The sequence below is a fragment of the Rhinoderma darwinii genome, chromosome 1 (genome assembly GCF_050947455.1).
Source record: "Rhinoderma darwinii isolate aRhiDar2 chromosome 1, aRhiDar2.hap1, whole genome shotgun sequence".
NCBI classification, from domain to species: domain Eukaryota; kingdom Metazoa; phylum Chordata; class Amphibia; order Anura; family Rhinodermatidae; genus Rhinoderma; species Rhinoderma darwinii.
The window spans coordinates 72,532,021-72,557,324 of record NC_134687.1 but is presented as its reverse complement, the minus strand read 5'-3'; the positions used below and the strand labels follow the sequence as shown (position 1 = coordinate 72,557,324).

The window sequence follows — 25,304 nt, the reverse complement described above, 5'->3', positions numbered from 1 at the left end:
CTGACCAATCTTGCTGAAGGGTGTGGTAGTTAAACCAATCTACTAAACCAATCACAGTATGTATTAATTTGTAGGCGGGGTTCTGTATCTAGAACGAAGCCAATCAGATCATTGCATCTCTCCTTGGAGAGGGCGTTCCCGCCCGTACCAATTCATCCAATCCTATCAGTTTAGCGAGACATCGCTCTATGATTGACAGGCTCATGTCTGTCGACATGCTGAGCTTTGGACATGAAGAAGGCGGTGACACTTGCCAAATTATATCGACATTTTTGTCATCCAATAACATTTCAGTTTTCCATTTCCACGCCCACCTTCCGCAGCTCGCTAACCAATGAGCTTTCAGCGGAGGCTGGCGTGTAGCTAACGTCGGGGAATCGAGGGGGGAAGAGAAAGAACAGAGAGAGAGGCTGAGAGTGGGAAAGAAAGAATCTGGACGTTGCGGGGACGGATTGGCATTGGACTCGGATGGAAATATTACCGATAGCTGCACAGGGTGTGAATCGGAGGCGGCAGCGATTAAAAGTCAGCGGACATATTGATAAAAGGACATCAGCGGAAGATCGGATCCTGGGCTCTGTGTTATTATCCGGCCCGGTGAGTGTACACAGTGGGGAGAACCGTGGACGTACATGTACGTTTAAATGCATGTGTTGGACGTGTCAATCGTTGCTCTTCTGTTCCCAAGAGCTTGCAATCTAATATGGCAGAAGCTTCTTTGGCAGTTCTAACCTTCACTCACTCGGATGTAGGTCTAGACATCCTAATAGATGTAATGTAGAGTCACCACCTGTATGAGATCATGACATCACTTCATGTGGCTCTATGCTATTCTCATACCAGTAGAGGAAGTGAAGCAGGAGCATGGAGTTATCTGATGACTAAATCTGGCCATGCATGTAGTTAGGGGGAAATGCCCCCATAACTACTGCTCTCTTATGGCATCCGTAGTGAGAAAAGGAGAGCGTCTTGGGATTTTCTTTGTTGGGTAGAAAATTGTCGCTGAGATGTAGGAAAATGTTCTCGTAACCAATTATTTGTGGATACAATATATGGCATACAGACGTATCTAGGTGATCTATCAGGGTAGTAGAAATGTCACCCCTGTTTCCAATTCAGCCCCAGGCTCAGGAATACGACATCCAGGCCTTTTGGGGCGCTATATGAAAATAATGGACCTTGTGCGCCATTCTTGTAAGGTGTCCATCTGTTTTTGTATGCCCCCACATAGACGTGTATACAGGACAGGCTGGACAAGTCCCTGCTAGCCAATATGGTAGAAATGTGTTACTGTAATTGTCCATTCACACAAGCAGATATTATTCGTATGAGCCATCTTCGATCCGAAAGCGACAGTATTTACGCACATTTGTCTCGATAATCATTAAAAATTTATCGTTTTAACGATTCATGTTTTTGTACCACAATGTCAGAACGACCAACGATTATTTTTATTTTCGCATTAACGATTATTTATACGTTAGATTTTATATATTTTCTCGCTAGCCTTTTCGTCCCTATTCACGATAAGCGATTATCGTGCACGCTCGTTAGCGTTGGAATCTGACCGATTATCTGTCGCAGTGGTCCCACTGTCTACTGCAACATCTGAACATCAGACAGAATGACGCCCCCGACAATGGCACCCGCAAAGTCACCTTAGTGTCCTTTTAGACTGCCTGATGCTGGCCGTGTAAACAAATGCAGATTGGCGCTGATTTGCTCCATTCACAAGGCGTAAGCATTGGTAATGTATGTGGATGAATGCTTCGTCCCCGTGCATTTACATCACGTCGGCGGCATGTCCTCCTGTTTACACCGGAAGATGTGCTGCCGAGTAGCGACCATTTTTTGGTCCGCATTTAAAGATCTGATCTGCTGACGAATGAGCGTTTGCTCGTTCGTCGGCTGATCGCTGCCTTGTTTACACCGGACAATGATCGGTAGCAAGCGTTTGTACAATAGCTTGTTTAACAAATCATTGGCCCCTGTAAAACCGGCTATAGCCCTCTTTACAGTGCCAGCTACCACACAGAACTATCATTGTAGTGTCTGACAAGTCCAGCTGATGACATCATCCGCGTGACCCACGCAGGTGTTGAGTGGCGAGTTTCTTTTCTGCCCATGCTAGCTGTCAGTGGACTGGAAGACCATCCGCACCACTATTTATAGCTATATAGAATGGCTATATGGGCCAGGGATGCCCTAGCAGACTATATCTGGGCATCTACCCATCTCTGCCAGGTGCTGGATGGTCCTGGCTTTGGTTCTTTTGGTACAGTATTTGTCTACACCTGGCCTTATTTACACAAGTCTAATATGGATCACTTTTTAGTTTGATCATAGCCACAGGATACAAAGCAAAAAAAATCCATGCTAATCTGCACTGTGTGAACAAGGCCTAAAGGCCCTTTGTCACGGGCCAATGATAGGGCAAGCAAGGGCTCATATGAACGCTTGTTCCCGATCTTAGCCATGTGTAAGCAGGACAACGATTAGCCGGTGATCGGCTGATCTGCTAGTTTATGCAGCGCAAAATATCGTTGTCGGCAGCACATTTACCTGTGTAAACAGGGAGATGTGCTGCCGACATGATGGAAAGGTATGGGGAGGAACGATCATAGTAACGATCGCTCGTCCCCATATATATCAAATCATTGCTCCTTGTAAAAGGAACAAACGAGCGCTGATCAACGAGCTGTCTTGTTGATCAGCACTCTTTTTCTTTTTGAGATACAGCTGTTTTGTATTATGTATATAGAGAAGCTGTATGGGTAAGGCCACACGGTGCGTCGTTGACGTGGTTTTGTTGCGTTTGAAAACCGCATTTGGTCAACTGCATGCGTTTTTTGTCTCTGTAATGCAAAAAGACTTGCTGCAGTTTAAAAACGCAACGTAAACGCAATGTGGCCGCGCCGTGTGGCCTTACCCTATCAGCGGGATTGACGGGTTCAGTGACAGCGGGTCCTGTGTATCTCTGACACACTGGATCCACCTGTAATCGATCACGTCTAAGTTGTGATCGATAGCAGCTCGATCCTTCCGCGGACTTGATTGATTTAGGTCTCGGTGCACGATACAGCTGCTCTGGATACAGAATACAAATCAACTGTAAGTCTCAAAAAGTAGAAATAATATTTAATAAAATGTATCTAGGAAGTTGCACCAATCACACTGATGGACAGTGTATATGTATATAGATTATTTTTTTTTATTTTTTCAAAGGTGTACACAGCCTTTAAGCACGGTTTCAGATGGCCGTAATACAACTTGCATATTAAGATGGTAGGACCCAGACCCTGCAGTTTTATGAACTGAACTTAGATGACATAGAACCCCTATGGTGATATAAGTTTGCATTGATAGAACTTTGGGTGTCCTCATGGACTAAGTCCTCATGCACACGACCGTAAGAGTTTATACTGTCCGTAAACATGGATGCACGTCCGTCTGCAATTGTGGGCAAGAATAGGACATGTTCTATACTTTGCGGATAATTTTTACAGCCCGGACACACATCCGTAAATATACAGAAAGGTATCCGTGGCCTGTAGAAATGAATTGGTCCGCAATTTCATCTGTAAATACCTGATTTGTAATTACGGATAAAAACTACGGTTGTGTGCATGGGGCCTTCGACTTGACAGGGTGAAGGTGACTTGAGTTGATTTAGGAGGACGTGATCACCGTGTTTCCTATACATTTTGTTTGTTACCATTGATGACCAATGTGAAAATAGGACTTGATATTTCGGACTTGCAGAATGAGGTGTGATGTTTAGGAGATCCACTTGTGAAATGTGTTGTCTGGAAGCGTGCATCATACTCTAGTTATGTCTCGTATCTGTGTCACGTACAACATCCCCCGATTTAACGTTATCTGGTTTGTGGTCCACAGAGACTATGACTGATCACATTGTCCTCCTGGTTTCGGTTTAATGACTCATCAATAATTCCAAGTGGACCTGGGGTGATTGTGGGATTCTGGCGATATCTGGTTGTCTCTTTACAGTGAGAGCGGCTAAAGGTCACTGCGGTAAAAAAAAACGCCTCCCATTGCAATCAATGGGAGGCGGTTTCGTACATTTTTTGGCACTTGTTCAGACGCGGATTCCATGTCAAAATCATTGGCAAAAAACGCCGTGTGAACTGAGCCTTATACACGTACAATTTGGAAGCGTTTTACAAGCTGATTATTTCCCTTTTCCATTGAGGCTACGTTCACACGGCTTTCTTTTATCAGGTGTATTTCAGAGCTTAAACCCCTTGTATTATGCTCCGAAATACGCCTGCAAACCGTTTCCCATTGATTTGAATGGGAAATACACGCTGTAGTTCATATTAACTGTGTAATTTACGCTGCTGAAAAAAAGAAATAAAATGCCTTGTAAACAAAAATTAGACGTGTCACTTCTTGAAGCGTTTTACAAACTGGTTTTCCATTCACACTACAAACGCTTTGAAAACACGTCTTAAAATATGCTTCAAAATCAGCCTTATATTTTTCTCCCTCAAACATATGTTGTATGAACATACCCTAAGTGACATATTTTTACAAGCAGTTTTTCATTCAGCAACGGAAAAAATCCACCTTGCAGGAACTATAGAGTATTTCCTATTGATATCAATGGGACGCTGTTTTCTGTCATTTTTCAGAGCGTAATATGTCGGAGGCCGGATTTACACGAGCGTGTTCGGTCCGTGATATACAGACCGTATGCCGGCAGTATTTCCCGGACTGCGCACACTGCAGGGACCCGGGCTCTTATCGTCATAGTTATCTATGACGCAAGGAGTCTCTGCCTCGCTGTGGGAAAAGTGTCCTGTACTGTAATCATGTTTTCAGCACGGGACAGTTTTCTCACAGCGAGGCAGGGACTCCTTGCGTCATGGATAACTATGACGATAAGAGCCCGGGTCCCTGCAGTGTGTTCGGTCTGGGAAATACTGCCGGCATACGGTCCGTATATCACATACCGAACATGCTCGTGTGACTCCGGCTTTAGATTTGAGTTGGACAAAGACTTAGGCCACACGGTGACATTGCCGAAAGATTATTCTTGGGAAATCTCTATTGGTTTCGGGTTAGAATACACCTAGTGGTAGCCGCACAAGCCAAAACACGCCCCCATTTGGTGGAAAATGGTTCCGCCTTTTATTGTGCGGCTATTCACCACCACATAGGGGCGTGGATTCGGTCCCTTTTGGCTGCCACCATTATTGTTTCGTTAGGTGGACTTACACGGCCTGGCCAGGGCTGCGTTAACAAGCGTCCATCAACGAGCGAGCTCATTGACCGGCGCTCATTTGCTCTTTTCACAAGGAACTAGCATGGGGACGATCGCTCATTACGAAGATCACTCGTCCCCATACATTTCTTACATGTCAGCAGCACGTCTCCTTGTTTACACAGGGAGATTTTCTGCCAACAACGATAATTTTTTCTTAATTTAAAACTGTACAATTAGCCGATAAACGAGCATTTGCTCGTTCATCGGCTGATCGTTGCTCTGTTTACAAAGGGCAATTATCTGGAACGAGCGTTCTGTGAACGCTCTTTTGCCCAATAATTGACTGGTGTAAAAGGGTCCTTACCCTTATGCCCATTTGTTCTTGAACAATTGTGCCGCATAAGAAAAATCATCTCTTTCGGTAGCATAATCAGTAAATGTTGCTTGTTGCCAGCATCGAAGATAGTTATGATGGAAAAGTCCATCAGATGCTCGGAAACCATATTTAAAAATAGTCATTCCATGTAAAGGGTCTGTAGGCTTTGTTCACACACAGCGAATTTCATCCACTGAAGGATGGCCTGAAATCCACTGTTAATGAAGTTTTTTGTTTTAACCCATTTCACAAACATTGTACCCACATAACTTAGATGTGATCAATAACAGGTGGATCCACGCAGGACCTACCGAAGCAGTCAGTCCCACTGACCTGATAGATTTGGGTTTGAGCGCAAGATACAGCTTCTATGTATCCAGGATACATATAAGCTGTATCTCAAAAAGTAAAAACCGTTTTAATAAAAAAAACTATTAAAAAGCGGTTTTAATATGCCATTATACATTGTCTTTTTTAAAAAAAAGTGTTCAAAGGTTTACACAGCCGCTTAACGACCGCCGTATAGTGTATTTACGGCGGCCGTTCAGGGTAGTTAGTCTGAAGCACCGCCTTTTCACGGCGACGCTTCAGAAGAAATTTCCCCGCATCGGGCGGGATGCTCCTGAAGCCTAGGCTGTTGCTAACAGCGTTGGGCTTATAGGGCATCGATTGGAGACCACTAGCAGTGGCCTTGGATCATGTTTAACTCCTCAGATGCGACGGTCAATAGCGACCGCCACATCTAAGTGGTTTTAGAGGGAGGGGGCTACCTCTCTCACCCCACCAGCACACCCGCGATGCAACCGTGGGGTGCCAATCGTTTCTATGGCAGCCTGGGTGCCTAACAAAGGCCCCCAGGTCTCCCTCTAGTGATTGCATACTGATGGGCAATAATGCACTGCAATACAGAAGTATTGTAGTGTATTATAAAAGCGATCAAAAGATCGCATAGTGAAGTCCCCTAGTGAGACTAAAGAAAAAGTTAACAGAAGTTTAATAAAGTTTGTAATAAATAAATAAATTCTGAAGTAAAAAAATTAAATTTAAAACCCAATTTTTCCCCTTACAAAATACATTTATTATGGGAAAAAAGTAAAAAGTTACACATTTGTATCACACGTCCATAATGATCTCAACTATAAAACAATTACATTATTCAACCCGCGCGGTGAACGCTGTAAGAAATTAAATAAAAAAACAATGGCAGAATTGTTTTCTGTTCATTCTGCCTTTAAACATTTTTTTTATAAAATGTGGTCAAAAAGTCGCATGTATTCCAAAACTGTACCAATAAAAACGACAAGTCGTCCCGCAAAAAACAGAAAAACAGCAGAAAAATAAAAAAGTTAGGGCTCTTAAAATACACATAAGCACAAAAACAAATAATTTTGAAAAAAAAGTGTTACATTTAAAGAGGCTCTGTCACCAGATTTTGCAACCCCTATCTGCTATTGCAGCAGATCGGCGCTGCAATGTAGATAACAGTAACGTTTTTATTTTTAAAAAACGAGCATTTTTGGCCAAGTTATGACCATTTTTGTATTTATGCAAATGAGGCTTGCAAAAGTCCAAGTGGGTGTGTTTAAAAGTAAAAGTCCAAGTGGGCGTGTATTATGTGCGTACATCGGGGCGTTTTTAATACTTTTACTAGCTGGGCGTTCTGATGAGAAGTATCATCCACTTCTCTTCAGAACGCCCAGCTTCTGCCAGATCATGCTGTCCTCGCTCGTCTGACACGATGCAGGACCTGTGAGTGACGTCACAGCGTGATCTCTCGAGAACACGCTGTGTCTGCACTGCCAGAAGCTGGGCGTTCTGAAGAGAAGTGGATGATACTTCTCATCAGAACGCCCAGCTAGTAAAAGTAGTAAACACGCCCCGATGTACGCACATAATACACGCCCAGTTGTACTTTTACTTTTCAACACGCCCAGTTGTACTTTTGCAAGCCTCATTTGCATAAATACAAAAATGGCCATAACTTGGCCAAAAATGCTCGTTTTTTAAAAATAAAAACGTTACTGTAATCTACATTGCAGCGCCGATCTGCTGCAATAGCAGATAGGGGTTGCAAAATCTGGTGACAGAGCCTCTTTAAGGCTCAGAGCCCATTTTTCAAATCTGACATATTTCACTTTATGTAGTAATAACGTCGGAATGCTTAAACCTATCCAAGCGATTCTCAGATTGTTTTCTCGTGACACATTGGGCTTCATGTTTGTGGTAAAATTTGGTCGATATATTCAGTGTTTATTGGTGCAAAATTGAGAGAAAATAGCATTTTTCAGAATTTAAATGCATCTGCTTGTAAAACAGACGGTTATATCACCCAAAATAGTTACTAATCCACATTTCCCATATGTCTACTTTAGATTGGCATCGTTTTTTGAACAGTCTTTTATTTTTCTTGGACGTTACAAGGCTTAGAACATAAACCGCAATTTCTCATATTTTTAAGAAAATTTCAAAAGCCTTTTTTTTTAAGGTACCTCTTCAGTTCCGAAGTGGCTTTGAGTGGCCTATGTATTAGACACCCCCATAAAACACCCCATTTTAAAAACTAGACCCCTCAAAGTATTCAAAACAGCATTTAGAAAGTTTTTTAACCCTTCAGGCATTTCACAGGAATTAAAGCAAAGTGGAGGTGAAATTTGCAAATTTCATTTTTCTTGCTGAATTTCAATTTTATTCAATTATTTTTTCTGTAACACAGAAGGTTTTACCAGAGAAACACTACTAAATATGTATTGTCCAGATTCTGCAGTTTTTAGAAATGTCCCACATGTGGCTCTACTGAGCTCGTGGAATAAAACACAAGCCCTAGAAGCAAAGAAGCACCTAGTGCATTTTGAGGCCTCTTTTTTTATTAGAATATATTTTAAGCAGCATGCCAGGTTTGAAGAGGTGTTGAGGTACCAAAACAGTAGGAATCCCCCAATAGTGACCCCATTTTGGAAACTACACCCCTCAAGAAATTAATTTATGGTTGTTACCATTTCGACCGCACAGTTTTTTCACAGCACCTATTTGAATTGGGCTGTGAAATTAAAAAAATGTAATTTTTTCCAATAAGATGTCATTTGTGATCAAAATTTCTTATTTTCACAGGGAACAAAATACCCCATTTTGTTGCCCAATTTGTCCTTAGTGCGGCAATACCCCATTTGTGGCGATAACCTGCCGTTTTGGGCCCATGGGAGGACTCAGAAGGGAAGGAGCGCTGTGTGTTCTTTGGAGTGCAGATTTTGCTGGTTTGGTTTTCGGGTGCCATGTCGCATTTGCAGAGCCCCAGAGGTATCAAAGCAATGGAAACCCACCAGAAGTGACCCAATTTTGGAAAATACACCCCTCAAGGAATTAATTTATGGGTAATGTGACCATTTAGACCCTATAGTTTCTTCACAGAACTTATTTGAATTGGGCTGGGAATTAAAACAAAATTATTTTTTTCCAATAATATGTAGTTTTGGCTGAAAATTTCTTATTTTCACAAGAAACAAAATACCCCATTCTGTTGCGCAATTTGTTCTGAGTGCCGCAATACCCCATTTGTGGTGATAAACTGCGGTTTGGGCCCATGGGAGGGCTCAGAAGGAAAGGACCACCATTTGGCCTACTGGGGATTTTCTGGTGCGAAGTACAGTTGAAACCCGCAAGAAGTGACCCTGTTTTAAAAACTACACCCTTAAGGCATTCATCTAGAGGTGTAGTGAGCATTTTGACCAGAGACATACACCCCATAAACTGTAATGTGGGTTCTCCTGGGTACGGCAATACCCTACATGTGGCTGTTATCAGCTGCCTGGGCACACAGCAGGGCCCAGAGGGGAAAGACGAGGGGGGATAAGCTGTGCGGAGTACGTCAGGGTATGTAAAATTGGGGTAAATTATAAACCAAGGGATGTATGATAAATTTAAAACACTCTTTCATACAGACCTCTGATTTTTCGGGACACGTGTCACATTGATATATTGTGTCCTCCCTTATCCCCCTCTTATAGCAGACTTTGCACCTCTTTTGACTTTTTCCCTTCTTGCCAGTTTTGGGAACTTCTCCTGGAAAGTGTTGCCCTGGTACGATGCGAGTGGCCTCGCTTCCAGAAGTACTGGGTGCCCCCCCTTCTTGGTCCCTAAAGATTAGGTTCTTGATAATCACCTCTTGAAATTCCAGGATAGTTCCCGTCTGGCCTGTACGTCGACGTAGCACGTACACATTGTACAAAGCCATCGGCATGATGTGCATGGCCAGCTTCTTATACCACACCGCATGGCGCTGTAGGGCTTCAGGACTTGATCTGACAAGTCCACCCCTCCCATGTACCTATTGTAGTCCAGGATGCAGTCTGGTTTGGGGGTCTCTGTACTGGTACCTCGTACAGGTACATGGGTACTGGTGTGGCATCTCTCTTGTCCTTGTACTTGACACACAATATATTGCTGCTAGAATGTGCCCAGCTCTCATCCCTTCTTGTTTGCCCAAGCAGAGTCTTAGGGAGGCCTCTCAGATTTCTTCTAGCAGTGCCGAAATGCCGCAGTACTTCTGGAAGCGAGGCACTTGAAGAGTGGGACGCTGGTATAAAAATTATCCAGGTAGATGTGGTAACCCTGGTCCAGCAGTGGGTGCACCAAATCCCACACAATTTTTGCATTAACTCCCAGTAAGGGGGGGCATTCGGGGTGCTGAATACTGATGTCCTTCCCTTCATATATCCTGAATTTGTAGGTATACCCTGATGCACTGTCGCACAGCTTATATATCTTCACGCCATACCTTCCCCTCTTACTCGGCAGGTACTCGCGGAATTGAACCCTCCCTTTAAAATGTACCAAGGACTCATCAATAGAAATACACTTCTCAGGGGTGTATGCTTGGGAAAACCGGGCACTGTAACGGTCTAATAGGGGTCTCCGTTTATACAAACGGTCAAAAATGGGGTCATCTCGGAGTGGGCACGGCTCATTATCAGTATAATGTAAGAAGTGAAGTATTGCCCAATTTTATTTATTTTTTTAGGTTACAGTTCAGTTCTGAAGTTTGATATATTAGACACCCCCATCAAACACCCCATTTTAGAAATTAGATCCCTCAAAGTATTCACAACAGCATTTAGAAAGTTTATGAACCCTTTAGGTGTTTCACAGAAATTTAGAGCAAAGTAGAGGTGAAATTTACATATTTTTTTTGGTCAGAAAATCCTCTTTATACCATTTTTTTTATAACACAAAAAGTTTTATCAGAGAAACGCAACTTAATACTTATTGCCCAGATTCTGCAGTTATGAGAAATATCCCACATGTGGCCCTAGTGCGGTAATGGACTGAAGCACCGGCCTCCGAAGCAAAGGCGCATCTGGTGGATTTTGAGGCCTCTTTTTTTTATTAGGCACCATGTCCGGTTTGAAGAGGTCTTGTGGTGCCAAAACAGTGGAAACCCCCCAAAAGTGACCCCATTTTGGAAACTAGACCCCTTGAGGAATTCATTGTAGTTTTCTTGGGGTCCATGCGGCTTTTTGATCAGTTTTTATTCTATTTTTAGGTGGCGTGGTGACAGGCAATGTAACCTGTCATTTCAAACGGATTACGCTTGCCTCAATCTCACAGAAAAGATTCAGACGTGTCAGGATTCTGAATAAACATCACGTCCTGGTTGGTAGTGATGTATATTCATGGTAACACAAGCGCCACCTAACCTTCCAAACACACATACTAAAAACGTAATTAATAAATAAAGACCAAGAGACCATGCAGATGGAATAAAATGGCCGCGGTATTTATTAACCTCTTAACGTCGAAGGACGGATATATCCGTCCTCAGCAGCTGCTAGTTCGCGCAGGAGGACGGATATATCCGTCCTGTGATGGCGCGGGTACTGTCACTCTACCCACGCGATCAGCAGCAGGAGCACGGCTGTTATACACAGCCTGGCTCCTGCTGCAACTGCCGGAATCGAAGCGCGCTCCGATTCCGGTAGTTTAACCCATTAAATGCCGCTGTCAATAGTGACAGCGGCATCTAATGTGTTTGACAGAGGGAGGGAGCTCCCTCTGTCACCCCATCGGCTCCCCCGCAAACAAATCGCGGGTCGCCGTCGGGTTTCCATGACAGCCGGGGGTCTAACAAAGACCCCCAGGTCTGTCTTCAGCAACTGCCTGTTAGGCGATGCCGGAGGCATGACCTAACAGGTTGCCTGTCAGTTTTACACTGACCGGCAATAATGCTTTGGTATAGTAAGTATACCAAAGCATTATATATGCGATCGGCACATCGCATAGTGAAGTCCCCTGGTGGGACTAAAAAAAATTATGTCAATCAGTTAAATAAAGTTTGTGGAAAAAATAAAATAAAATTACAGCTAAAATCAAATAAAACTACTTTTTTTGCCCAAAAAGTGGTTTTATTTAGTAAAAGTGTCAAAACAAATCACACATACACATATATGGTATCCCCGCGATCGTAACAACTTGACCAATAAAATGAACACATTAATTAAACCGCCGCATGAACGGCGTCCAAAAAACAACGGCAAAATTCGCTCTTTTCTCCCATTCCCCCCCATAAAAAATTAAATAAAAATTAATCTATAAGTCCTATGTACCCCAAAATAGTACTAATGAAAACTACACATTGGCCCGCAAAAATCAAGCCCGGATACTGCCACATCGACAGAAAAATAAAAACGTTACGGCTCTTGGAATGCGGCGATGCAAAAACAAGTAATTTTTTTCTAAAAGGGTTTTTATTGTGCAAACGTAGGAAAACATATAAAACCTTTACATATTTGGTATCCCCGTAATCGTGCCGGCCCATAGAATAAAGTTAACATGTTATTTACGCTGCATAGTAAACGGCGTAAATTTATAACGTGAAAATCAATGCTGGAATAGCTGCTTATTTTCAATACTCTCCTAAAATAAGTTAATAAAAGTTAATCAATATGTTATAAGCATCTAAAAATGGTACAATTACAAAATACAACTCGTCCCGCAAAAAACAAGCCCTTATACGGCTATGTCGACGGAATAAAAAAAAAGTTATGACTCTTGGAATGCGACCGTGAAAAAACAAAAAATTAATCCTTGGTCATTAACGTGCAAAATGGCCCGGTCATTAAGGGGTTACATTAATAAATAGAATAAATATTAAACTTGTAATAAATTCCAAATATTTTAATAAATATTAAAAACCAATAAATATTATACCAATAATTCATGACCTTGTCCACCCATAAACTGGGCGACTAACCCCCCACTAACAAGATACCGCGACAATAAAAGGGAGGGGGGGGCGGGGCGATGATGTTCCTCTGCTTTATCCAACTCGGACGGGCAGCAGACCACTCCAAAACCTGGGAATGTATATTCAAAATTCCCACCTTTTTACCAAAGGGAACCAATGAAAACACCAGATTTTCCCGCCACATAGGAATTTTCCAGAACCTGTGCGTGCCAAGACCAAGTGGCTGGGACACCACTGACCTGAACTTGACCTCATACAGGTAAGTACCAAATAAAAATAGGGGAAAAAGAGGGTTAAACCAAATGGCCTTTAATTAATGACCATAAAAGGAACTGGAGGAAAACAGGAGGAAAAGGGGGGGGGGGGTTCGCCGTGTTACCATGAGGGGCTACGCTGTAAACGGGCTGATAGCCCCTAGTCATCATCAGGACACTGTAGTAATGTTAGGGCTTGTGTATGAGGCTGCACATAGTGATATAACTATATCGCTAGTGCAGTGTAAATGAATGGAGAGAAGTGCATGATGCCGATTGGTCAGCGTCATACACTCCTCTGTACAACGCCCACTTGGTCTAAAGTAAAACACGCCCACTTGGGCATTAAGAAACTCATTAGCATAAAGCTAAAAATCGCTCATAAAGTGGTTTAAAATAGATCGTTGTTCGAAATAAAAAGCATTAACTGTCACCTACATTACAGCGCCGATCTCCTTATGTAGGAGACAGGACACTTATAATGTGGTGACGGAGCCTCTTTAAGGGGTTAATCTGCTGATTGTGAACATCGCCTTATTGTATCTCGAGAAAATATTAACGTGTCCAAGTTTGGCATCCACATGTAGCAGAAAAACGAGCATGTTTCAGACTTTTACAGCAGATCATATGTATAGGAGTGAAATCTGAAGTGACTTTGCAGGACAATCTGCAGCAAAATCCACATATAACACATCTAGATTTTTCTGCAAAATTCGTGTCAGATTTTATTTATTTTTTTTGCTATACGTGGACCAGGCCTTAAGGGTATGTGCACACTACCTCTTTTCAGACATAATGGAAGCGTTTTACGCCTCACATTATTCCTGAAAAAGCGCCCCTAATACGCCTACAAACATCTGCCCGTTGCTTTCAATGGGAATTAAAATGTTCTGTTCCCACGAGCCTTTATTTTACACTTCGCTGTCAAAAAACGGAGCGTAATTTTCCATTAGGCTGAGTTCACACGACCTATTTTCAGACGTAAACGAGGCGTATTATGCCTCGATTTACGCCTGAAAATACGGCTCCAATACATCGGCAAACATCTGCCCATTCATTTGAATGGGTTTGCCGACGACCTGTAATTTACGCGTCGTCGTTTGACAGCTGTCAAAAGACGACGCGTAAAATTACAGCCTCGTCAAAAGAAGTGCAGGACACTTCTTGGGAAAGTTTTTGGAGCCGTTTTCTCATAGACTCTATTGAAAACAGCACCAAAAACGGCGCGAAAAACGTGAGTTGCTTAAAAAACATCTGAAAATCAGGTGCTGTTTTCCCTTGAAAACAGGTCCGTATTTTCAGACGTTTTTGGCTCAGCGTGTGAACATACCCTTACGCGTCGTCGTTTGACAGCTGTCAAACGACGACGCGTAAAAATACAGCCTCGTCAAAAGAAGTGCAGGACACTTCTTTCAGACGTAATTTGAGCCGTTCTTCATTGAACTCAATGAAGCACAGCTCAAAATTTACGGCTGTCAGAGAAGCCTCGCAAAATGCGAGGAGGAGCATTTACGTCTGAAACGAGGCAGCTGTTTTCTCCTGAAAACAGTCTGTCTTTTCAGACGTAAATGCCTGCTATCGTGTGCACATACCCTAAAACACTATGAAAAAGCGCCTCAAAAAACGTATGAAAAGAAGCTCCAAATTTAATTCTCAGCTTCAAAAACGCCTGAAAATCATAGGCTGTTTTCTCTGAAATCAGCTCCGTATTTTTCAGACGTTTTTTGTTCAGCGTGTGAACATACCCTTATACTTGTGAATATTCTTGTAGATTGCGGATGTTGTAAACTGGATGCAATGTTACACTCTGTGACAGTAACCAGATGTTTATAACTCCTGCTGTGTGAAGGTTACCGTGCAGTCTGTACGCTGTTTTCCTTTAAACACCTGTCTTACATAGCCCATCAACTTAATCGCAAAAACGGCAAACCTTTTTTAGTGTGTTAAAGAGACTTTTTGTTCGTCGTTTTTATTATTTTGCTGTTATATATTTTTTTATTTTTTTTTTAAAAACCCAGCAAAACTGCAATATTTTTATTTTATTTTTTTTTAAACTGGTTTTCGGCAATTGAGAAAATTGTAACCAATTGTGGAAAAAAAAAATTCTCGTTTTTAGTTGGAGAATTGACCTCCAAAGACCCTTAAAAAAAAAAAAAAAAAGCAAAAACATGGCTACTTTCGTCTAAAAACAGCATTACTCCTGTCCACAGGTTGTGTGCATTATTTTAGCGTGTGTGTGGTATTTCGGGGGGACTGAACATGGACAGGTGTGGCGCTGTTTTTGGAAGAAAGCAGCTATGTTTGTCTCATCGCAGACAACCTCATTCATATTGTAGCTGGCTCCCGACATGAGAGCCAGCTGGCGGCTGCTGCACAGGAAATTTCTGGTTTGTCCCCGGCAAAATCGGATATGGCAAGCCGGACATTTCCCCTGCAGTGGCCGTCTTTAAATTGCCAGGGCTGTCTCTTACAGAAGAGCCCCCCCGGAGGACCCCTCTGTATGATGTTCATATGAGTCTTGATGAGACGACCATCGGATATGTCATAAATGTCAGATAGGTGTGGGTCCCAAAGGTGGGACCTCAATCTATCTCTATAATGGGGCCCCCTAACCCTTGTCCGACCTTCTGTCTCTGGGCTCTTGGAAGGGTTCCTCAGAAATAGTTGAGCGCGTTTTGCTACGCTGCTTCCGTAACTGTCATAGACGTAAATGGGTTAGAGTTGCTGCAGATTTTACCAGTTGCGGACAGGTTTTTTGCAGAATTTTCAGTGACTGAAAATCATTGGGTGTGGATTTTAAATTCAGGAACTAAATCTCTAGTCAAAAGTAATTTCCTTTTTTCCAAATCTAGGTGAAATCCCAAGGCAAATCCGCACGATTTGCGGAAAATCTGGCACATCTGGATTTACCAACTGCAAGATTAAAGGATGTTTTAATATAGATCGTAACATAAAAAAATATTTATTTGCTTTATCTTGATGTAAACAATAGGTTATTTTCTAACGATGGATTATTAGAAAAAATTATACCTATCAAATCTGCTGCGATACACCCATACTCCTGAGGCTGTTCACATCTGCATCTGAGGCTCCGTTAGGACCCGCCTCCATCGCAGATTCTGACAAAAACGCATAAAAAGACAACCCTGCAGCATGCTACCTTTATGGTAAAACAACGGACACCATGACGGAAACCCAACGGAACCCTTTAAAGTCAATGGGTTCCATCGGCCGCCATCATGCGACTAATCCGTCACTGCCGTTATTTTTGTTGTTCTGTGCCTTTGATGGAAATTGCAAAGCAGATGTGAACAGAGCCTTTAGGTCCTTTTACACGGGCAAACGAGCGTTCATTTAAACAGGGTAACGATCAGCCGATGAACGAGCACATCTCCCTCTAAACAGGGAGGTGTGCTGCCGACATGACGGAAATGTATGGGGACAAGCGATCATAGCAACGATCGCTCATCCACATAGATTACGGATCATAGCTTCTTGTGAAAGGAGCAAACGAGCGCCAATCAACGAGCTGTTTTGTTGATCAGCGCTCATTTTTACGGCCCATATTGACCGGTGTAAAAAGGGCCCTGACTGTGGCTCCCCGGTGTACAAGCGTCAGTGATGAGCGACTATTGAGTGAGTGTTGTGATTGTGCTATACACTAGTACATGTAATCCAGCGTTGTGGCACTTTTAGAACTCGTGCATACATGTCCATGTCGGCCTCAAGAACTCTCCCTTATTTTGCTTCTTCAGCAATTAGTGTGGCGATCGCCCGTGTAGTGACGACCTTGTGTTTTATTACAAGCTGCAGCAACGTACTGCGAGACTCTTTACGAGAACTCTCCAGAATAAGGGCTTATTCAGATGTATCGATAGTCCGTGTGACGGACGTTTTTTTTTAACGGCCGTCACACGGGTGCCTGTATTTCTATGGGGCTGTTCACACACCTTGTTTGAACGGACCATGTGAAGAGCCCATGAAAAAAATAGGACATGTTCTATTTTTGTCCGTTTTCACAGATCCCTCACTAGACTCAAGTCTATAAGGGACCTGTGAAAATGGATCCCGCGCGGGTTCGAATCGGACGTGAAAAATTGCCATTTTTCACGGCCGATTATGCACCCGTTCGTCTGAATATAGCCTAAGGGCCTGTTCACATCAGCGTTCGCTTTACGTTCCGGGGTTCCGTCGGAAGTTTCAGTCGGGTGAACCCCGCAACGGAAATTGAAAGTGAAACCACAGCTTCCGTTTCAGTCACCATTGATATCAATGGTGACGGAAACATCGCTAATGGTTTCCGTTCGTCACCAGTCTGGCAGGTTTCCGTTTTAACGGCGGAATCAATAGCGGAGTCTACTGCGCTATTGATTCCGTCGGAAAACTGGAAAATATTTGTTGGAAATGGGTATGACGCTGTCTTAGAGGGGGGGGGGGGGGCCTAATTGTTTTTTTTTTCCCTTCAGGAACGATGTAGTCAACATATGCATGCATCTCTTTCTGAGGAAAGCCAACCACAGCCGAAGGGGCACAGCACCTTTTGTCATGACGTCTCACATGTCAGAAGTTGAAGGAAATAATAATGATCTCTTTTCAGTCCTCAAGTTCTGATCTCAGATATCAAACCAGCAAGGGCATTATTTACTTACACATTACTTGTCTGTACAAGCCGATCTATAGACTGGGTATAGTCTTAACTCTTTATGGACGTATTCTGTTCGTAGTGCTGCCTCACAAATGCATTTGGTCTCTGAGATTGAGGCATACATGTGCCCTTTAATTGAGCTTTATTTACTAAACGCTTTGAATAGCATCTCCACCCGAAATTGTCATTTTATGTTGCATGATAATGTGAACCATAGGGCAGTTCGGCTTGAGTAGTAGGATTGTAAAGCTGGCAATACATTAGGGATTTCAGACGGCATTTTTGCAATGATCTTTTATCTAGAATACAACAACCTTCACAGTCCTGGTGTACATTCAAACTGGCAAGGTCTCCAACTTGTTATTCCTATTGTCTGACATAACTATAGCTGCATTCAGGCAGCATAGAAAGCATTGTGAAATGTTTAGGTAGTAGAAGTCTGACACATCATGCAGAGCTGCGCTCTGTGAATTCTGCAATCTGTTAGAACACAATCCGTACATGTTTAGTGAGATACAAGTCACGCTGACATTTAACGCTTATGTTGAAGCAAACTGCGACAAGTCCTGTGGAGATCCGGGATAGAGCAACATAAACAAGGAAAAAAAAATCTACTTTCAAAAGGGCACCCCTCAATTGTGGTAAGCATTCCCAAATACAATGTTCTCATTAGAACCACGTACTTAGGCCTCATGCACACGACAGTAAAGATTTTTACTTTCCGCAGATATCGATTCTCATCTGTAGACTTTTATAGGCGAGTCCGTGTCGCAATTGCGGACAAGAATAGGACATGTTCTATATTTTCAGGATCATTTCTGCGGCCCAGACACACATCCGTAAATATATGGGAGGGTGTCCGTGGCCTATAGAAATGAAGGGGTCCGCAATTTCATCCGTAATTACCTGATCCGTAATTACGGATGAAAACTATGGTCGTGTACATGGTTCCTTACAAGGAGGATTGAGCGGATAAAAAACATGCAGGGAATTTTCTGAAGCCTGGATCCGGTCTACTTTATTGATTAGGCCTCATTCACACAACCGTAGGTTTTTGTCCATGTTTTATCTGCAATTTTGCTATTGCAATTTTCAGCTTGGGAAAACCCCTTTAAGCCCTATTCACAACTGCGTGTCCGATTTGCGTCCACAAGAAATAGACTGTTTTTCCTGCATAGGAATGTCCGTGTTGCGTCCATGTGGTTTCCGTGTTTTATGCGTTTTTCTCGTACGTTTTTCTCCTGGTTATACTTTTCTTTCTTTGCATTTATTTAGCAACTGATCAGTGAAAATGGACAGCACACAGATGTCACACGTGTGATGTCTGTCTTTTTTCACGCACCCATAGACTTCAATGGGCGAGTCTGGTCCACAGAAACAGACCACAACAGGACATGTGGGTTGTTCACAACGGACACACGCTCCATGAAAAAACAGATTTGTGAACAGCATCGTTGTCGTGTATGGGTCCGTGTGCTGTCCGTTGATAAAAATTAACAGCACACGGACAAGAGATACGTTCATGTGAATGAGGCCTTAAACTTATTTAAATTTGATAGAAAACAATATAGCTCTATGGTGGAACGGGAGTGTTATATAATATCGATATTTATATATAATTGTATATAAATGTCCACATTGAGCGTTATGAACTTATTACAACCATATTTACTTGTATATGAATGTTAATAAATAAACGTCTCTCTCCCTGCCACTGTGTTCCCCGAGATTCATACTCAAGGATTGATTCGAAAAATTAACCCCTTTACCACAATAGACAGACATAGAAATGTGTTGGTTTTTTTTCTTGAGCGCTGACGGCTCCTGTCGGTGATTATAATTTCGATACTCCCGGAGGCTCTGAGTACTATTCTGATTGTACAAACAGCATTTACATGTTTTTCGATTTGGTTCTGAACATTTCGCAGCCTGACATTACGAGACCAGTCGTTGCCACGCTGATGACTGACAGAGATGCCTGTTTACATGCAGCAAACACCACGTTTTGGCTTTGCCTAACAACACATGTTAACCTGTCAGATGATGGCAGCAGTTATCAATCGAGAACGCAGTGGTATCTTATCACGTCTTGTGCATTTAAGTTTGTGCCATCATCTTGCCTTGTTTGCTGACATTGTGGTGCCCGTGGGGTGGGATGACCTGTACTGGTTCTTATTTCGGGATGACCTGTACGGGTTCTTATATCCCATAGAGAAAGAATGATGGATCCAATCTGAACTGGGACTACCTAATTAGTATGTGTGCCCGTGGTGGTCTAGGGTGTCCATGGGCGCTGCTAGGGTAAATGGAGATAATAGTGGGGTGCTCCCCCCCCCCCCCTCCCCTTGCTCTATAAGCTCAATCAGCATGTGCATCTTATTTTGGGGGCTACTAATATAGAGGGGCTTTGAAATATTGACTGCTCACACCTCTGTTAGTGAAGGGTTAAAAACGGCAGTCTTTCTCCTTCATAGCCGCACATAATACTGTACATAATGGTGGATTATGTACTATTTTTAGAGGGGTTTTCATTTATTACTACTAATCCTTAAAATAAAATGGTTTTACAACCTTTTTTGATATTACATTGCAGGCTAAATCTGCATGATCCTCTGGGCTACAGTAGTGTGCCTGTGTGCGCGCGTGTATGTGCAATATATATATATATATATATATATATATATGTGTGTATGTGTTCATGAGGGGGGTGTTATTACCATAAGTCCAAAATAACGAAGTCAACATGTAGCAATATGTCTCGGCCGTAGGCAAAGGAGTAAACCTATGTTTAATTTATGTAGGTATCGTATCTAAATAATGACCGTTGTAGATGTGGGTATGTACACAAATACTCCGGTCCAGAGGCCCAAGACCAATGGATATACTGTACCCCTCTTTAACTTTCGAATTATTTTTATTATTCGCCTTGTTAGTCTTCAAAAAAAACAACAACTCTAGTGGTGTTGTTTCCATCTTGTGCTCTACAACCACTTTCTGGGCCCTCAGTTCATCCTGACTCCCAGCACAGAAAAATCTCTTCTACAGCTTCTTTCCCTCTGTGCTCTTCCGCTCTTCTTCTGTAAGGTTTTGTTTGTGGCTCGGTACTTCCTGTGTGAGATCTGACACACTTCACATCTTAACCCCTGGTGTTACATCACGGTCATGTGTATTTTATTTCTTTACTGTGACCTGGTAAAGAGTTTAGTATTATGTGGTATTTGTTCAGAGGTCTTTTCCAATTTTCGAAGAAGACGTGACGTTTGCGGTGGGATTGTATCCACAGATAAGAGCACTCTTTTCTTTCTGGGGTTGGAGCAGTCATGTAGCTGTCTACTTGGCTGGGTCAGTCTGGATCTGGGAATGTCTATGGTTAGGTGAGGTCTCTTGCAGTAGTTGTCATGTTGTTCAGTTCCTGACCGTAGACCTTGGCTGCGGGAGGTACAGTATGTGGCAGGATGACTCCTCACAGGGGGAATTCATTACTAAATTACTAGATTATTTCTAAATTCTTTCTTGTTTGCTCATTGAATTTGTCTGAGGTCTCAGTCAGACGATTGCATTGTAATATTGTCACTAATATGGACACAGAACACAGATTGTTTGGCCATATGGGCCCACATTTACCAAGACTGACATCTTTTACCCCAGTCTAAGTGAAGGAGGCAGTTGGAGTGATTTGCGCCAAATTCACTCTACTTGTGAGGGAATGACATGTTTGCACCAAAATTATTCGAAATAACCTGGCGTAAAGCACGTCCTCTTTTCTCAGCACTTGCCAAATTTAGTAAGCAACAACAAAAGTTGCAATTTTTGAAGCAAAAATGACGCACTTCATCACTTGCAAAATTTTAGTGGACCTGGCGGACACTTTATAATCGATATGGTCCATTGTGTCCGTAATTACATTCCATTTTGTCAATATTGTTTGATTGTTTTTTTTTTAAATTGGGTCCCGTTTTTTTTTTCCCCCAACTATTTCCCCCATTGCCCGCATCAATATGAATATAGAACAAGAGGCTGCTTAATTTTTTCATGCTCCTTTTAATATGTTTAGATCTATTGAGAAAAACCGGTACCGACTTTGCACCTCCAGATACTAATTGGTCAATTAACATTTTATTCTATTTTCGTATGGATTGGGAATTGACGCTTTACTTTCGTCTGTGTGGTGATCTATGATGATCAATCTGTGGATTACATAGGGGTTATGTAAGATTAGGGTGTTTTCTCCAGCAACAGCGCCACTCTTGTCCATTGTCTGTGTATGGTATTGCATGGGCAGCTGTGTATGCATGTATACCCATGTTCTCTGTTGGATATGAGCATTTATAATGCATTTTCTCTATTAAGAATGAACGCAGGTGCCGCAATAGATATCAACTTGAAGAACAATAGTAGTGATCCTGTGCAGTTCTTATATTTTAGACCACGGTAGTTTTCTGTGGAGTAAGGGGCAGTTGGCGGTTATGCCTCATCCACGCGGGCAGTGAGGATTTCTTACATTGAGCCGCATACATAATGCCTGCTTTTCAGTCTTATGAAAGCCGCTGTTTAGCATTCTCATGATTCAATGCTTGTTCTATGATTTAGGCCAGATTGAACATAATGAGAGTGTGCGCTGCATCTCTGAGACTCTCGTATTGTCCGTTCTGATCTGGAAGGTTTTGTTTTTTTTTAGGATTTGACTAGCAGACATGTCTTTATTTTCCATGCCAGTAAGTAGGAACCAAATGGATGCTGGTTTATATAAGCTTATGGTGATGTAGCATTAATCTGTGTCGCCCTGCATCTGGCTTCCCCCAGGATGAGGATCTCTGTACTATCTCTGAGTGGGGATCAGGGCTTTTAGTGAATGACTAATCTCCATAAAACAAGGAACTGGGCTCTTGTTTATTCCTTACGTTTTCGTGTCTTCTCATCAGATGGCAGGGAAGGGGCACAGCTCGCAATTGCCATTAGATTACCACTGTGAAAAAATGGAGTCCAGGGTTGTAATTAAGCACAATTCTTAGGGTGGATTTACACGAACGTGATATACGTCCGTGCAACGCGCGTGATTTCACGCGCGTCGCACGGACCTATGTTAGTCTATGGGGCCGTGCAGACTGTCCGTGAGTTTCACGCAGTGTGTGTCCGCTGTATAAAACTCACGACATGTCCGATATTTGTGTGTTGTTCGCGCATCACGCACCCATTCAAGTCAAAATGGTGCGTGAAAATCATGCGCACCACACGGATGCACTTCCGTGGGACGCGTGGGATTCGCGCAACAGCAGTAAGAAGTATGATTGAAAACAGAAAAGCACCACGTGCTATTCTGTTTACAAACATACAAACCGTGTCATAATGATGGCGGCTGCGTGAAAATCACGCAGCCACGCATCATATGGTGATGACACACGCAGCTGTTATGTGCCTTACACGCTTGTGTAAATCCGGCCTTACAGGTTTTCTACATTGACTACGCGCCCGCCTTAGACACGGCATTATCATTGGTGTCTATGTTGAATTTCTGATATATGCCCTCCTTGCCCGGTCTGTTAATTTTGGTGGGTGGCCTTCTCTTGTCTGGTTTGTAGTTGTGCCATATTCTTTCCATTTTGTTATAATGGATTTATGTTGCTCTGTGGGATGTGGGGATTTTGTTTTAAAACCAAGCCCTGATATATACTTCTCCGCAACTTTGTCTCTGACCTATTTGGAGAGCTCCTTTTGTGTTCATTTTATTGCTTAAGCCCCACTCACATTACGTTATTGCCATACGTTTGTGTACATTGAAAAAGATACTGACGTAAACGTATACCAGCCTCACGCAGACCAATAGGATACTCTTTTGGTCTCTGTCGAAATAACAGAGCCCTATGAACACGTTTATCGCGTACGTTGGTAGCTATTCCGATGTACATGATAAACGTGTTCATAGGGCTCCATTATCCCGAGGAAGTTCAAAAAGTGTGCTATTGGTTTGAGTCCGGTTGGTATACGTTTTTTTTTTTTTTTGGATAATGATGTCCGGAGCTTCCACAGCGCCGGAGTCCCCGATTAGAAGACTAGCACATGCTCTGCCCTGGGACCCTGAACCTGTGAAAGCTCCTGACGTCACTATCCATACAGGGACAGTGACTTCAGGAGTTTTCACAGGGCCAGTCCCCGGGAGGCGTATCCCACAGTATGCCATACAGTGGGATATGTTTGGATTTTCTTGTTGGAGGTATACGTTGAGTCTTTTAGACAAATACCTCCTACGTAAGGCCAAAAGGTGATGTGAATGTGGCCTTGGTGGTGGTGTAGACGCGGGTCTTTCAGATCAGGTGTATTTATACTGACATCATGTGACAGATCATGTGACACTTATTTGACCTCTGAAGTTAATTGGTTTGACCGATTTCAGGGGTTTCATAGCAAACGGGGTGATTCCATATGCACTCACAACTTTTCAGTTTTTAATTTTATTTTCAAGGTATTTTTGTCATTCTACTAACAATTTAGACTTTTGTGAGGTCGATTTGACAAAAAAATCAGAATTCAATTTTTATTCCAGGTTGTAATTCAACAAAATAGGAAAAATACCAAGGGGTTAATACTTCTGCAAGGCACTGTATATGCAGCTGACTGCCATGGGGACTTGTGAAAGAGCGGACTTGTTACCATGACCGGCTTCTGCATATAGTAAAGCACTCGTATCCTGTAACTGTTTACTGAGCAAACAATGCAGGCAGTATATTGACAGGCCACCCAGCATACAAACTCTCTCATGCATTTCTGGTCCTTCTTGGATGGTGAAAGAGACACTATATAGAAAATGCATATTGTTCTCAGTTATCAACCGTTTTAGGTTGGGGAGTGCCTGATGGTTGTGTTCTTCAATGGGATTACTGACCGGTAATGCAACAAATATTTGCCCCTATGATCGCTGCTTTATAACACATCTCACAGGACAAGTAAGGCTTCGTTCACATCTGCGCCAGGGTCCCGTTCCGTTTTGACGGAATCAATAGCGTAGTCTACTACGGTATTGATTCCATCAAAACGACGGAACCCTTCACAACGGAGACAAATGGAAACCATTGGCACCGGATTGAAATGGTGATGGAAACTAAAACCTTTTGGTTTCCGTTTGTGTTAGTCGGGGTCCCGTTCCGACGTAAAGCCGACGGAACGGGACCCTGGCGCAGATGTGAACGAAGCCCAACACGTTGGCTAGTTGATTAATAATTGGTCAGCATCATACACTTTTCTTTACAACGCCCACTTGGTGAAACTAAAAAAAAAAACGCCCAGTTGGGCATTTAGAAAAAAATAGCATAAATCTAAAAATGATCAGCACTTTGTCACTAATAAACGTTTTTTAAAAAAAAACTAGTTATCTACATCAGTGTTTTAGATTAGGTAGGAGATGGGGAAGTATTAAACTGGTGATAGAGCCTCTTTAAAGGGAATGTATCACTAGAATTGTTTTAATTTTTTTATTTCAGTTAAACAATTCGTATTTGAGTGATTACACATTGTTTTAATTTGTTTAATTTTTTCACAAGTCAGGAAATATTATAAATTAGATTCAA

General features: G+C 42.4%; 1 long non-coding RNA gene across 1 annotated transcript in view; it reads left to right on the top strand.

The window, feature by feature from the left end:
• Positions 1-369: 369 nt before the first annotated feature.
• Positions 370-25,304, top strand: part of LOC142735756 (uncharacterized) — a 67,225-nt gene continuing 42,290 nt past the window's right edge. Inside the window, exon 1 of the long non-coding RNA XR_012880548.1 lies at positions 370-597. This is a non-coding gene — a long non-coding RNA (uncharacterized LOC142735756). The remainder of the gene's footprint in view (positions 598-25,304) is intronic.